The sequence below is a fragment of the Mesoplodon bidens genome, assembly GCF_964165515.1.
Source record: "Mesoplodon bidens genome assembly, chromosome: 6".
Lineage (NCBI taxonomy): Eukaryota > Metazoa > Chordata > Mammalia > Artiodactyla > Ziphiidae > Mesoplodon > Mesoplodon bidens.
Window position 1 is genome coordinate 24,553,398 of NC_138162.1, and position 15,844 is coordinate 24,569,241.

The 15,844-nt window shown below is 45.1% G+C and overlaps 1 long non-coding RNA gene across 1 annotated transcript in view; it reads right to left on the minus strand.

Moving 5' to 3' along the window:
• The window catches only part of LOC308618758, a 77,018-nt gene that overhangs the window by 26,433 nt on the left and 34,741 nt on the right, over nt 1-15,844 (minus strand). The window contains exon 3 of the long non-coding RNA XR_014016080.1: nt 8,310-8,364. This is a non-coding gene — a long non-coding RNA (uncharacterized lncRNA). The remainder of the gene's footprint in view (nt 1-8,309; nt 8,365-15,844) is intronic.

Here is a 15,844-nt window from a genome sequence, read left to right on the forward strand (position 1 = left end):
CAGCCAACCTTATCTTAATTCTACTTTTTGCCTAAGTGCAGGAGGAGGGCAAAGGTCTCTGTGTTTTTCTTCTGGGAACCTCCTTGCTTAGCCAGCCATGCACATGCAGAGAATGCCATGGATTCCATTCTAAATCCCCTGGCTTTTGTGGCTAATTCTTCCATTAGTCTGCAGACTACAGAGCAAACCCCTCAGCCTGGCATTCAAGAGCTGCAGTCTGCCCAACACACTGATATAACCTATCATAGAGACCAATGGGACATGGTACAATTTCAAGGCAGGCAAAAAAAAGCTTTATACTAGCTAATTCCTGAAATTATCCTAGTAGAGCTTCACTTCTTTATCTTTAGACTATGCATCTCTGTTTAAATGCAAGCACTGTTCCTGTCAGCAGTGTCCATTAAATCTCCTTCCATACCTCAAATTTAATGTCCTAATATTACCACTTGCTACTTGTTTACCCATATAAACCATGGCATTTCATATCTCCACACCTTTGCTCATGCAGTTTCCTCTGGCTGGAACTTCATTTCTTCCTTCTTCATCCACTAGCTACTAGGGGTGCTACCTCCTCTGAGGAATCTTTCTGAACGCCTCCTCCTCTCACAGCCTTCCCACCCCCCAAGTGGGCAAAGGGCCCTTTCTTGGGTTTAACTTGACCATAGCTGTATCTCACTGCATGGTACCCAGCACACTGTGAGCTCCCGCAAGGGCAGGGATCAATGCTGTGCATCTAATCTTCCCTAGATCTGAACACAGGGCCTGGCACATAGTATCGTCTCCACTTAATGGGATGGTTGAAATACTTTATCTCACTGAACCCTCGCTGCAGCCCTGTGGGTTAGGCTGCTGAGGAACGATGGTTCCTCCCATTTCATAGAAGTGGAGGTTGAGACACAGAGAGGCAAAGTGACATGTCCCAGGCACCCAGCGCTGAGTGGGGGCCACTGCTCTTACGCATGTCTCCTGACCCCTGGTACAGCGTGCTGCTCCTGCTGCTGCCCTCCCAGACAGACCCCGGCTGCCCAGGGCCGAGGACCCGTGACAACGTGGAGCAGAAGCCAGAACTCCGGGCACACTGGAGCTAGCAGCTGTGCTCAAACACCTCAGCACAATTCCCCCGCTGCCAAGGGCAAAGTCCAAATTCCTCATCACAGCCTCAGGGCTTCCCACAACTTTCCCCAGGCCCACCTCTGCAGCTTCACCCTCTACAGCTCCCTTTCACACGCCCCTGCTCCCACCACACCTGCCTACTCACCCTTCTCTGGGCTCAGCTGACTTTTCTGAACCCTGCATAGGGTGCCCAAACCCTGCCCCTGTCACTGATCATGTCCCCATGTTCAATGCAACTGGATGGAGAGGTAGGGCAGATGTTGACAGGAGTCTTCCACCAATGTCAGGGTGACAAAGCAGCATAGCACAAAACAAGCGGATCAATCAGCATTTGCCACACTGTGCTCATGGAACACTAGCATCCTGAGAGATGCTTATAACTATGTCTCCACAAAAGAGCCCCCTGGGCAATATAACAGTAATGCCTGGCATGTATTGAGTGCTCATATTTCAGGCACTGTGCAGAGCATTTTGCATGCAATGTTGCATTTCAACCTCACAAGAATACTGAAAGGCAGGCTTCATTTTTTTCTCTGAACTACAAACGAGGAAACTGCAGCTCAGAGAGGCTAGTAAACTTCCCCATGGTCACACAGCTGGAAAGTAGGAGAACCAGGATTCAAAATCCAGCCTGTGCTCTTAGTTATTTTGTGAGACTACCTCTCTCTTTCTCCTGCATTGTTCCTTGAGGAAATTACAGATGTAATTACCATCCTGAGGATTCATATCTAAATTTAACTAAATATTTCCCACACTTATTTGAGGCTGGAACAAGCCCCTCCTCACCACCTTTTGTTTTACTGAATCCTATACACATCCCACAGAATATAATGTTTCACTGAACTCAGTTTGTGAAACGTTGCACTAGAAGATATCAGCTCTTATTGTCCTAACAATCTGAGAGCACAGGGTGGAGGAAGGCGCCCTGGAGACCTCTGGGCAGAGCTTCCTTATCGTACACATGTGTTCTGAGGCCCAGACAGTGGCCAGTGTTCTCCCTCGTCGCGGCCAACGAGGGGAAGGAGCAGGTCTATGACTCCTTCTCAGGACCAAGAGAGGCCTTTACTCAAGGCAGGCAGGTGAGGCTGGCAGTTTGGAAAGCTCTCAGTGGGTGGAATTCACATACCTTCCTGCAGAGGCCGCACAGGCTTCAGGAGATGGAAGCTGCTGGAAGAAGCACTATCTTATTGAATAAAAATCATAAGTTCCGAAGACCACAAAGCAGGACGCCTCCACAGATCACACCAAATTTAACTTCTCCAACGCAAAGGCCCAGAGAGGGAAAGGCACTTGTCCAAGGCCACACAGCAAGTTCAAAGCACAGCTGGAACTAGAATTTAAGCTTCCTGCCTCCTACTCCAAGGATCTGTCTGACATTTCCTGCAAATGCTGATATGTGTGTATGTCTCCTCAGCCTGGCCAGAGGCCCCTCAAGAGTCAAAACAGTGTCCAATTCATGCCTGACTTCCTGGCTCCTGGCACTTAGGGTTAAAGAAATACTGATTAAGTGAATGAATAAATAAAACCCTTGATTTTTACCCAAAACTCTATTTCTCAGCTTGATCATTCACATGGCTGAGATTAACTTTTAGCCGCTTCTGAAAATGAGTATACCCTCAAAGGATAAACATATGCTACCAAAGAATAACAGCAATACTTCTATTATGCCTAATATATATGTGTGTGTATACACACACATCTACATGCACACACATACACAGAACACCACTCTAAGCATTTTACCTATATTAATTATATTTAAATATCACAGTGACCATAAAAGGTAGGTATTATTATAATTATCATTCCCATTTTGTAGATGAGAAAAAATGTGGCAAAAAGTTAAGTAACTTGCACAAAGTCACACACCTAGTGAATAACAGAATCAAGATTTGAACCCAGGCACTCTAACACAAAAAGCTGTGTTCCTAACCACTGCCTCTCGAAGGTCCTGTCTATCAAACATGTAAAATGCGCCAGATGCTTCGTTAAGGCATCACTTAACATTACCTGTAATCCTCAGAGGAAAGCCCAGAAATAAATGTTATTTTCTATTCTGCAGCTGGAACAATGGAGGCTCAGAGGTATAAAAGGACTTACCTGTCTAAAGTCACACAGTTAGGAAGTGACAGAATTGGGATTTGAAGCTATCAATTCTAGTGATATGCCCATAGTCATCTTTTATGGTTTATGGCTAAATTGCCATACACAATTCAGCCAAAACTTAAGTAAAAGCTAATGCATTATCATCTTCCATAATATCATGTGAAGTATCTTCCTTTTGTTGGTTAGTTTTGCTCCAAGGTTTAGTTATTCATTAATTCATTTGTTCATGCAAATATTTATTGGATTATACACACATACAGACACATGCACGTGCACGTGATCTGAGGGATATGGTAATAAACATGACAGATATTGTCCCTACTAACCCTGCCTTCACAAACCTTACATTCTGGTAAGACAGAGCATCATTAAACAATTCATTTCACAATTAATTAGCCAATTAAATGGTGGTAATTGCTACAAAGGAGAGGTAGAGAGAGCTACGGTGTCATTAGCTGTAGAAAGTTCTGGTTAGTCTGCTGAACGTTTTGAAAGCTATCATTAAAAGTAACTTTTCCATAGCTCCATATGGCAGTTGTTTTAAAAAAGAGCAGGATTTCCCTCTTATTTAAATTAATTTAAATTTCCCTCTTATTTATCTGAGGGAAATAAAATCATTGATTAACGCATATTCCTAGACAACAAGACTGTTTAAGAGTAAATTAGAGATAGTCAAGACATACTCAACGAGAATGTCTCCTGAGCACCTACTACACAGTGAAACCCTCTGGCGGGCTTTCCCAACGATACTGTTAAATAAGAGCTTTTATCCCAATTTAAAGAGGAGAAACTGAAGACACAGAGGTTAGCCAACTCTTTGAAGGTCAGTCACACAGCTACCAAGTAGGACCAGGATTCAAACCTAGGGTGGAGGGCTTCCCCGGTGGCGCAGTGGTTGAGAGTCCGCCTGCCGATGCAGGGGACGCGGGTTCGTGCCCCTGTCCGGGAAGATCCCACATGCCGCGGAGCGGCTGGGCCCGTCAGCAGGAGAGGCCACAACAGTGAGAGGCCCGCGTACCGCAAAAAAAAAAACCTAGGGTGGCGTGACAGCAACACCCAGAATCCTTCCCTGAGCCGATACTGTATTTTCTAACCTTAAAAGCTGATCAGCCAAGAGTTGAAACTTTGGACTCTGACATCATAGGTATGCAAAGTCTTCTTGTCAATCCCATCTCTCCTCCATGTGGCCCTGGAGAAGAAACACTGCATTTTCCGGAAACCAAAAGGATCAAAATGAGGAGACCATGTATGATGCAAACCACACGTCTTGGGGGAATTGTTAATTACTGGAATGATTGCATTCCTTTCCCCTGAGATATAGGCTTCTTGAACAAAAAGCTTTAATATTTTGTTTACGCAAATGGAGTAACCATTCTCCAACTCTCAAATAAGATGCCCACGTGGGGTCTTTTCTCTGCCATTCTACAACTTAAGCAAACAAACTTTGTTCTTCTCTAAGGCAACACCACCCCTTGGTGCAGCCAAACATTGCCCAGAGTTCCTGGCCCCAATTTCAGGAGCAACACCATTTCCTACTAATCCAGTTTTCTCAGAGTTTAAAAGGGACAATGAGGCTTCACTTCGCATTTGAAGAAAAAAAGCTCATCTTCTCTGGACTCATCCTCTGGCCTGGGGATGATCTTCATCTGATCACCCAGTGGGTCAGACTTCACAAATGCCCTTTTCCATCAATGACCGACACTTTGGAGCATTTTCCAACATTGAGAAAGAATCCAACTTTGGAATAGAAAAGTGTAGATTGTGCCTTGGCCAATGTGCATTCCTGGAAACCTGCTCTTGGAAGCCTACTGCTCCCACCACCCCCAGGCAGTCCCACCACAGGGGTTTGGGAACCCAGATGTCCACTGAGCTGCTCCTGAAGCAGACATCTGTCTTCTTGAGACTGAACAGGAAAGAGGACACCTGGACAGACGTGTTCGAACAGCCCTCCCTCCTAAGGAGCTTGCCTTGCAGGTTTCCTAAGAGCTGATGTGCCTGTGGATTCTATAATGAAGAGGGATTTGTTTGTTGAAGGATCTTTTCAGCTTTATTGCTTAACTCAAAGGTGAGAAGGGGGTGGGGGCAAGATGAGAATTACTCTCCTTTGCCTTCCCAAATAGTCCAAATTTAAGCGTAGTCTGCCCTGAAACAGCAGCAAAGATAGTTTTAAAAATGTGGAGCCAGAAGTTCTACTCCTGGATTGGCCCCCTAACCTGCTATGTGGCCAGGGCAAATCCTTCCCTTTCCCTGGGCTAGAGTCCCCTCATCTGTTCAATGAGAAGGTGGGAACTATTTTCTGTGTCTCAGTTTCCTCATCAGTGCAACGGGCATTGCAGTAAATATCTGACTTCACTCTCCTGGCTGTTAGAAAGATCAACATGGAATAATATAAACTAGATCTGAGAACTGAAGGCTTAATTTTGACAATGGATGAGTTAGGCCTATAAAGCAGTGCCACGTTCTCATTGGCTTGGAGATTTCCTTGGTGGTGGCTATTAACTTCTTCGTGCAAGCAACGTAATTTATTTTATTTTATAACTTTTTATTTTGGAAAACTTTTCGATTCACATAACAGTTCCAAAAAACAGAATAGAGAGTTCCCATTCATCATTCGCCCCAACTTTCCCTGATATTAACATCTTACATAACTATTGTAAAAGTATCAAAACTAAGAAATTATCATTGGTACAAAACTGTTAACTACAGACTTCATTGAGATTTCACCAACTTTTCCACTCATGTCCCTTTTTTGTTCCAAAATCCAATACAGGGTAACATATCACATTTAGTTGTCATGTCTCCTTATTCTCCTCAATCTGTGACAGTTTCTTTTTTTTTTTTTTTTATGACCTTGACATTTTTTGAAGAGTACTGCTCATTTACTTGATAGAATGTCATCAACTCAGGTGTGTCTGATGTTTTCTCAGGAAACAACAGAGCTAATGAGCTTTTAGGAAGAATATCACCGAGATGAAGTTCTCTTCTCACCGCATCATATCAGGGGTATGATATACATAAAGTTATTACTGGTGATGTTAAACTTGAGCACTTGGTAAAGGTGGTGTCTTCCAGGTTTCTCGACTATAATGTTACAATTTTTCCCTTTCCATATCCTACTCAGAGATGAGAAAGACTGAGCTCAGCCTATGCTACACACCAAGTTCTCCCACCCCCTGGGAGAGGAATATCAAAAAATCTGTGGACATATGTTAAAACCACCACACTTGGCAGGAGGTCCCTTGAGGCAATACAAACATCCTGTTTCACCTTAGAGTTTTGCCTACCAATTTTACCATACTCAGTGGATCTCGCAATTATTACTGTGGTGTTCTAATGGTGATTTTCTATTTCCCTTATTCCTTCTATTAATATATTCATTATTTGGAATTCTTCTATAATGAAGATTTGGCACTTCTTCCTTGTTTATTTATCTATCTATTCATATCAATATGGACTCATGGATCTCTTTTTAATATACTTTGGGTTATAACCCAATATTATATTTACTTTACCCACTGCAATTTCTTTCAGGTTGACTTTTTTTTTTTTTTAAGGCAATAGCTTATTTATTTATTTTTGGCTGCGTTGGGTCTTTGTTGCTGCACACGGTCTTTCTCTAGTTGCGGTGCGCGGGCTTCTCATTGTGGTGGCTTCTCTTGCTGCAGAGAACGGGCTCTAGGCGTGCAGGCTTCAGTAGTTGTGGCACATGGGCTCAGTAGTTGTGGCTCACGGGCTCTAGAGCGCAGGCTCAGTAGCTGTGGCACACGGACTTAGTTGCTCCGTGGCATGTGGGATCTTCCCAGACCAGGGCTTGAACCCGTGTCCCCTGCATTGACAGGCGGATTCTTAACCACTGCACCACCAGGGAAGCCCCAGGTTGACTCTTATGTCCTTTTTTCATGCTCCATCTTTTTTTTTTTTAAATACTTCCTTACTTTCTGGCACTACTTTAGGCATTAGAATCATCTTGTATTTACCCTGACTTCGTCCTATAAATGGCCATTTCTCCAAAGAGCCCTGGCTCCTTTCACTGGAGAATGACATTTAGGAACCAAGGTCTGGACTCTGAGAGTGCCCATTGCTACTGGGGTGTCACTGCTCCTAGGCCCTCTCAGCAGACAGAGCAAGGAAATGTAGAAGTATGCTGACCCATGTATATACACATATCTATATTTGTTTCTGTATCTATCTGTATATATATATTAAAATATACATGAATTCATACTGACACTTCTAACCCTACTGTATCCCCACAGAGTTCATTGTCGTTTTTCCCCCATGCTCACGTGTGACTTCCTTCTCTGACAGGAGAAACCTGGCCCCCATTATCTACAATTTATTTACTTATTTGTTTAACCCTCGTGTACATGTAGTTTCAGAATGCTAACCTCTATTCCTATGAAGAATACATTTAACAACTAGAGTACAGTGTTTATAAACAGTTCTTTTTGTCTTTAGCCAAATACAATTTTTAATATTTAAAAGAATGTCTGGATTTAAACCCCATCTCTGCCACTCGTTGGCTGTGTCAGTGTGAGGAACACACTTAACATCTCTTTCATCTCAGTTTACTCATCTATAAAACCAGAATAATAGGCTACCTTCTTCATAGTCCTGATGGAGAGGGAAGAATTAGAGGAGAAAAAATATACAAAGGGGCTCAGGAAAATCGCCTAGTACTCCTCAAATGTTTGATGTAATCATAACATCACAGTCCCTGAGCTCCAGGGCTGGGCCCTGCAGATGGTAGCTCCTGTCCTCTGAGTCTTATCCTGCTCTAAGGCACATACAAGGGTTACAAGTGTCCACTCCTTTCTGCATCCAACTCAGTGAGTCTGATCCAGGCTAAGCTGGAAGGGAGCCTGGTCTCTGGCTAAATAAACACAGACACTACAAGTGTCTAGGCTCTTGGAGGCTCTCACTAGCTGCTGGAGCATTTCAGCCCAACTGCCCTGACCAGAGCCAAAGTTCTTCACTGGCCTTTGTCCTCAGCTGCCTTTTCTTCTGCAAGCAGCAGACCTTTCTGGGGGGCCTCTCCCTCTTTGTTGGGAAAAACCCCAGCATCCTGAGATGGGAAACTTTGCTCTTACTTTATTTTGCAGACTGGCAGGGCCCCTTCCCTCCTCTGGTCTTCAGTTTTCCCATCTGTAAAATGAGGGTGTTGGATTAGGTCAGCAGTCCAAACTGGTAGCTGGATCCAGCAGGCATGCGTTGTATTTGGCCCACAGGGCACTTTCAGTATTTTTTTTAAAATTAATAGCCCTTACTTTTAGAGCAGTTTTAGGTTTACAGAAAATTAGTGGAAAGTTGAGAGCTCCCATATGCCCCTCTTCCTACCTCCACCACCCTGCCAACAGTTTCCTTTATTGTTAACATCTTGCATCAATACGGTACATTTGTTGCAACTGATAAACCAACATAATACGTTATTATTAATTAAAGCCCATCATTTATATTAGGGTTCACTCCTTGTGTTGTACAGTTCTATGGACTGTGACAGATATAATGTCATACATTCACCATTACAGCAGCATAAGAATAGTTTCACTGCCCTAAAAATCCCCTATGTTTCACCTATTCATACTTTTCCCTTCCCCCTAAACTCCTGGCAACCACTGATCTTTTCACTGTCTCTACAATTTTGTCTTTTCTAGAATGTCATGTGCTTGGAATCATACAGTATGTAGCCTTTCCAGACTGGCTTCTTTCACCTAGCAATATGCATTTAAGGTTCCCCCATGTCTTTTCATGGCTTGATCAATCATGTCTTTTTATTGCTGAATAATATTCCATTGTATGGATGTACCACAGTTTCTTTATCCATTCTCCAGTATAATTTTAAGCTGGAATTATTTGCCAATAGTTAAGAATGGAAGGCATTATACTGAAATCCATATTTTCAGCTTCTCTTAAAAATGGGAAGATCTGTAACATTGGGTCTATCTTTCCAGATGGCAAAAATTGGCTAAAATTGTATAGTATCAGGCCTCTTTGGATACGGCATGGGTGACCTGCCCACTACAGTCACCTCCTGCTTTCCTTATGTGACCTGCCAGTTCCTGGTAAGCATTTAGACTGAATTTTACATATTATTAGCAGAGTGACTTCAGGCAAATGTGCTGATTGTTTTCCATCTGCACCATTTCCTATCCCTTAATCCTATTTCTACCCTTTTTTGTCCTGTTCTGCGTCCTAAGACACTGGCCCTGCACAGACTGCATCTGTGGGTTTGGCTGTAGGAGGCACTGGTGTGAGATCAGAGGTTGAAAGGAGACAGGGTCCACTACCCACTCCCATCGTGCTCCCCTCACTGCTTGGGTTCCTACTGTCCAGCAGTAGCTGCAGCTCTCCAAGCCATTGTTCCTGCTGAGCAACCCTCCCCTACCGTCCCAACCCTTTCTGGGCACAGTTAACTCCATGTCCTCCCTTTGTCCCTTCCCACTGTGGCTAGCCTCTAGGTCTCTCAACACTCTTGTTTATTCCCTTAACCCTGTTAGTCCCCTGTAAATAGCCCTTTCGTTGAAGTCTCTCTATTTGAACCATCCAGTTTATTCCATTTCCTGTTGAGACTGATACAGCAAGTTGCTTATGTTCTCTGAGCCTCAGCTTCCTTGCCTGAAAATGGGAATCATGTTAATGCCCACTTCAAAATGAGAAAATGCGTATATGATACCTAGCATAGTCCCTGGCATAGATAAGCGCTCAGTTAGTGTTCATTAATATTATTATCATCATCACCATTAGAATTTATCGCTCTGGGGCTACATCATTTCTATAGGCCTTTACAGCATGGATAGAAATGAATGGGTGATTCACCTCACAAAAGTTGCTGCCAATAAATCTCCAAAGATCACCTTAATCTTTTGATCCCAAAGTAGAGTTGAGGCTTGGGTGGTATAAACTGTAATTATCTCTTGCCATTCATAAGCAAGGGGACTGGACCCTTTATAGGCAGCTTCGATATCAAATCTTTTCTCATGTGACAGTGGCCATATGGAACTCTTATCCCACTTACAGATAACAGCTAACATTTATGGAGTCCTTTCTCTATGCAAATAATCCAACTCTTCATATGTGGAATTATGTAACCACTGCACATCAGTGCCTCTACAGATGAGACAAATGAGGTTCTGAGAGACAACGTGACTTGCCCAAGGTCACACAGTCAACAAGTTTTTGAACTGAGACTATACTCAGGTGTCCAGGCTCCAAGTCTAGTGCACTTCCCATTACACACTCTTCCCCTCCATGGAAGAGGACTCTGCCACACCAACACCCAGAGTTTTCCTCACCACAAAATTCTTCCCACTTCTAAACAGAAGCCTCACTCGGCCTTACAAGACCCCTGATTATGTTAGTTAGGATCTTGAGAAATGTAAAGTGAGATTGAGGGTGGGGTTAAAGTCTGCCCTCGGCCACCCTCTTTCCTCGTTGGGCTCCAGCAAACAGCCCCACTCGCTCACTTCCTGATGCTGACCAGGCTCACGGAGCTTGCACGCAGGGTGATCTCCTCTGATGCGTCTCCTTGTGAGAAGGGAACAAACCTGTCAGCTTGAGAGGCCCAGTGAGGAAAAGGCAAAAAATGAGGCTCAGAAAAAAAAATCAGATCCCTCCACCCAGATGTCAGCACAACAAGTATTTGTGGAATAAAGGAAGGGAAGGATGAAAGAGTAAATTTATCCACCAAAGTATCAGGGTCTGGACCATCATGCTTCCTTCTCTGAGCCTCGGTTTCCTCATCTGTAGACTGAGCAACTGCCACCTGTCTTTTTTTTTTTTTTTTTTTTTTTGCCGTACGCAGGCCTCTCCCTGTTGTGGCCTCTCCCTGTTGTGGCCTCTCTTGTTGCGGAGCACAGGCTCTGGACCCGCAGGCTCAGCGGCCATGGCTCACGGGCCCAGCCGCTCCGCGGCATGTGGGATCTTCCCGGACCGGGGCACGAACCCGTGTCCCCTGCATCGGCAGGCGGACTCTCAACCACTGCGCCACCAGGAAAGCCCTGCCACCTGTCTTGAGCTATCTTGAAGTTTGAAGTATCCAGCACACAGTGGCCCTCAGTGATGGCTAATTCTAGCCCTCTGCCTTGTTTCACATCCTCTCAACAGGTTCTTTGATTTCTCTCAGCCTTCTGGAAACTTATTCTGGATGATTATAGCAATAACGTCTAGGGCTTCCCTGGTGGCGCAGTGGTTGAGCGTCCGCCTGCCGATGCAGGGGACACGGGTTCGTGCCCTGGTCCGGGAAGATCCCACATGCCGCGGAGCGGCTGGGCCCGTGAGCCATGGCCGCTGAGCCTGCGCGTCCGGAGCCTGTGCTCTGCAACGGGAGAGGCCACAACAGTGAGAGGCCCGCATACCGCAAAAAAAAACAAACCAAAAAAAAAAAAAAGCAATAACGTCTAAAAATCAATATATTTTAGATTTTTAGAAAGCAAAATGCCCAGAAACATGAAGTTCTAAATCCTTGGGCATATATCTGTACGTCTCAGCATTCAATGCAGTGCTTTGAATGTGGTAAGTGCTTGAGAATTGATTTAATGTAGATGGATACGTTAAATTTAGATGGCTGAGGCTTGGATCATCATCACCTCCCTCCTACTCTTAGTAAGCATAAACTGACATTTATGAAATCTCTAGAGTCCCCAACAACCTATGAGGTGATCCAGAAAGTATGTATTATCCCCACTTCATGGATGGGAAAACCAAGTCTGAGTGAGGTTAGGCAAGTCTCCTGATTCAGAATCCAGTGGTCATTATATTCTCATGGGCTGCCTTTTTATCTGTTATTGGAAAGGAAGGGTATCCTTGAGGTTGCCTCCAGGTAATGCTTCTCTCAACCTCAGAAGCTAAGTTCCAGTGAGGGGAAGCACCTTGCCCAGGGCACACCACAGTGGAAACCAAGTTGGGACAAAATTTGGGTTCTCCAACTCTTTCCTTTGAGTTCTTCTCACTCTTCTATGTGCCTTAGATTCAACAGGAAATAGATATTAGGCAGGGAGTAACGAAATGAGCTCCTCAGGCCCCCAATGAATCAAGTTTCCCCTGAGAGGGATCGGAGACTAGTCTCCAGGCCCAGTGTTCTACCAGCCCAAAGGACCCAAGGCTGGGATGTCTCCCCGGAGGCTGGCCTGGCTGCCCAGCTGCTGCCCAAGAGGCTCAGAGATGGCATTCAACCTCAGAGCTCCTGGGTAGAGCCAAGCATGGGGACCCCAGGGCACTTGGCTGCACTCAATGCCCTCTCCAGCACTGCTCCTGACCCAGTTGTCATAGGTGAGTGGATATTCAAGCAGCTGCTGGGAAAGAGGTGGCCAGGGCTCCAGGGACACTTGAATTGTCTCTCAGTGAGGCCAGGGACATGCTCCAATGACACCCATAGATACTTCCTCTGAGGGCACACTTCCTTTGTCCTTGCCAAAGAAGCTAGTGGGAGGTAATGAGAGGGTCCTGCTCTGAACTAAGCAGCCAGAAGAATCTGGGTGAGCAGAGAGTCATGGATAAACTCATGTATTTACTTATTCAACAAGCATTCACCAACTACCTGCTCTCTGTCAGACTCTGCACAGAGACTAGGGATTCTGCAGTGAACTGGGCATGATGTTTGCTCTTTATATCTTAGATTTGTACCCAAGTAGCCAAAATACAAAGCAGAGACTGGCAGGGTCCTAGAAGAGGGACTCCAGAGTCATGCTGCCTGGTCCAATCTCCACCTAGCCCTATGATGCTGGGTGACCTTAAACAAGTTGCTTAACCCCTTAATCTTGGTTTCCTTCTTGCAAGAGCTATTTTAAAGTGAAATGAAACAATTGGCTTGGAAGTACTTTGCAGACAGAAGATGAAGATGATTACTAGCATTTCATAGTTTCATCATTAACGTAAATGCCACTTATTCAGCACCTTCTAAGTACCAAGTATCTGTTCAGCATCACATGTAATTATTCCCACAACCCTAGTGACATTGTCATTATTATCTATATTTTAGAGATGGGAAATGGAGGCTCAGAGAGGGGTGGTGAGTTACCCATGGTCACACAGACTGTAAGTGACAGAGCTGGGATTGGAACCCAGGTCATTTGGATTCCAGAGCCTATGCTCTTTCTGGACTGCCCCCTGTGGCTTCCTTCTTCCTCTTCAGTCTTTCATTCAGCAATGGCTTACTGAACCCTTTCTATGTGCCAGGCATTGTGCTAAGTTCCGAAGATATGGGTGGAGCAAAACAGACCTGGAGCCTTCCCTAACAACCTCACGGTCTAGTGGGGAGGAAAGCAGTGAAGAATAATTACAAGCATAATAACTGTTGCCAAAGAGGGGGGATCAGACGCCCATGAGAGTGTAAACCTTATCTGGGAATCAAGCAAGGCCTTCAGGAGAAAGTGATCTTTGAGATAAAATCCGAAGGCTGACTGAGAGTTGGGCAGACAAGAAGTCACAGGGAGTGGGAACAGCATGGAATCCTGAGCCACAGATGGTCAAGAAACATAACAGAACACATAGTTCAAGGAACACAAAGAGACCAGGAGCACAGGCAGCAGGAGAAAGCGGTACAAGATGGGCTGAAGAGGGGGGCAGGAGCCCCGGAGCACATGCCAAGGAGTTTGGACTTGATCCTGAGGGCCCTTGGGAGCTGAGTTCATAGGGCCAAAAACCCCTCATTTTATGTCTGGTGTTTTCCTCTTCTGCCATCTGACTGGCTGGACCAGCAGCTGAGGATGAGTAGAGATGGGGCCAGAGGAGCTGAGAGTGACCAAACAAGCTAAGGTCAGCACGGAACTGCAGGAAGGGCAGGGAGAGGCCAGGCCAGGGCAGCACCAGGGACAGCTCTCAGTGGCTCTTGGGGCTCAAAGGCCATCAGAAATCATTCACTCTTTCATTCGTTCATTCATTCTACAAATATTTATTGAGTGCCCCTACCCTGAGGGCACTGTTCTGGGCACTGGAGGACACATCAGAAAACTAAACAGACAGAAACTCTCTGTCCTCTTTAAGATTACCTTCTAGTAGAAGGAGACAGAAAATAAACACAACAAATAAGACAATCATGCACTGTATTAGAAGGTGATGTGTATGGGAAGAATAAAGCAAGGAAGGGGAATCAGGAGAGAAATCAAGAAGGGGAGTGGTTATAACTTTAAATAGGCTGATCAGAGAAAGCTTTACCCCGAAAGTGACATCTGGGCAAACACATGAAGGAGGTGAAGGAAGGGTTGGGGGCATCCATAGGGAGGAGTGTTTCAGGCAGAAGGAACAGCAGATGCAAAGCTCCTGAGGCAGGAAAATGCCAGGCCTGTTGGAGCCTCTGTGAGGAATCTGGGGTGGGAGAGCAGGAATGGTTGATTCAGAGATGGGAGTCAGAGCATAGAGGGCCATTGCAAGGACTTGGCTTTTACTTTGGGTGAATGGGGAGCCACTGGAGAATTCTGAGCCGAGAGGTGACATTATTTGACTTATATTTTCATGGGATCCCTTTGGCTGCTGGGTGGATATTAGATTGTGGGGGTAATTATCTTCACTTTTCAGACAAGGAAAATGAAGTTCGGGGAGAGAAAGCTACTTGTCTGTAGCCACATGGTTAATAGTGGTGGAGCTGAGATTTGAACATAGGTCTCTCTGATGACTTCAATCCCTGCACTGGCAGAGCTTTTAGTACAGGCGGAATTTCCCCTGGGCTTTAAAAGCTAGGTAGACTTTGGACAGGTAAAGGGAAGACTGGGATGGAGAAGGGAGTAAAAGGTAGTTAAAGGGCCTCCCTGGTGGCGCAGTGGTTGAAAGTCCGCCTGCCGATGCAGGGGATACGGGTTCGTGCCCCGGTCTGGGAGGATCCCATATGCCGCGGAGCGGCTGGGCCCATGAGCCATGGCCGCTGAGCCTGTGCGTCCGGAGCCTGTGCTCCGCAACGGGAGAGGCCACAACAGTGAGAGGCCCGCATACCACAAAAAGAAAAAAAAAAAAAAAAAAAAAAAAAAAAAAAAAAAAAAAAGGTAGTTAAAGAAAAAAAGGTATTTTAGGCAGAATGAAAAGAATGCAAAGCAGGGAGGGTAATTATGGGTCTCTGGATTTATTGATAAAAATAGAGACATCTTTACTTTCTTTTAAAAAAAAAAAGAGAGAGTACGTGCTGGGGAGAAGCTAGAGCTAAGTCTGAGAAGGCCAGTTCATGAAAAAGAGCCTTGAATGCCAGGCTAAGGAGGATCAAGGAGCAGCCCCCTCCTCTTGCAGCCAGAAAGCTTCCAAACTGGTGGCCTCAGTACAGAGGGTTAGAGAGGAACCCAAAACAACATGAAAGAAAACGGTTTCTTGTATCATATCTAACCAAGCAATTTTAACAGCTTTTGGAGGAAACAAAAAAAAACCTGCCAGATTTTGCTTGATGGTATCTACAAGGGAATTTTGGAAACAGACAGACTTGTGGATCAAAATATAATGCTCATCACTTAACCAGCTTTGTTTCTCAACAACTACACTAGGTCCCTAAGCCTCTCAGCAAAAGGGAGGAAGTAACAGGCATCACTTCTCCTTGCGGAGGACAGATATCCCAGTTTGTGGGCACTTTGGGTCCCAGCTCAGACCCCAAGGGGAAAGTGGGGCCCCACTTCCTTGGCTTTGGAAGGACCCAAGAAGGCAGAGGCGCTAT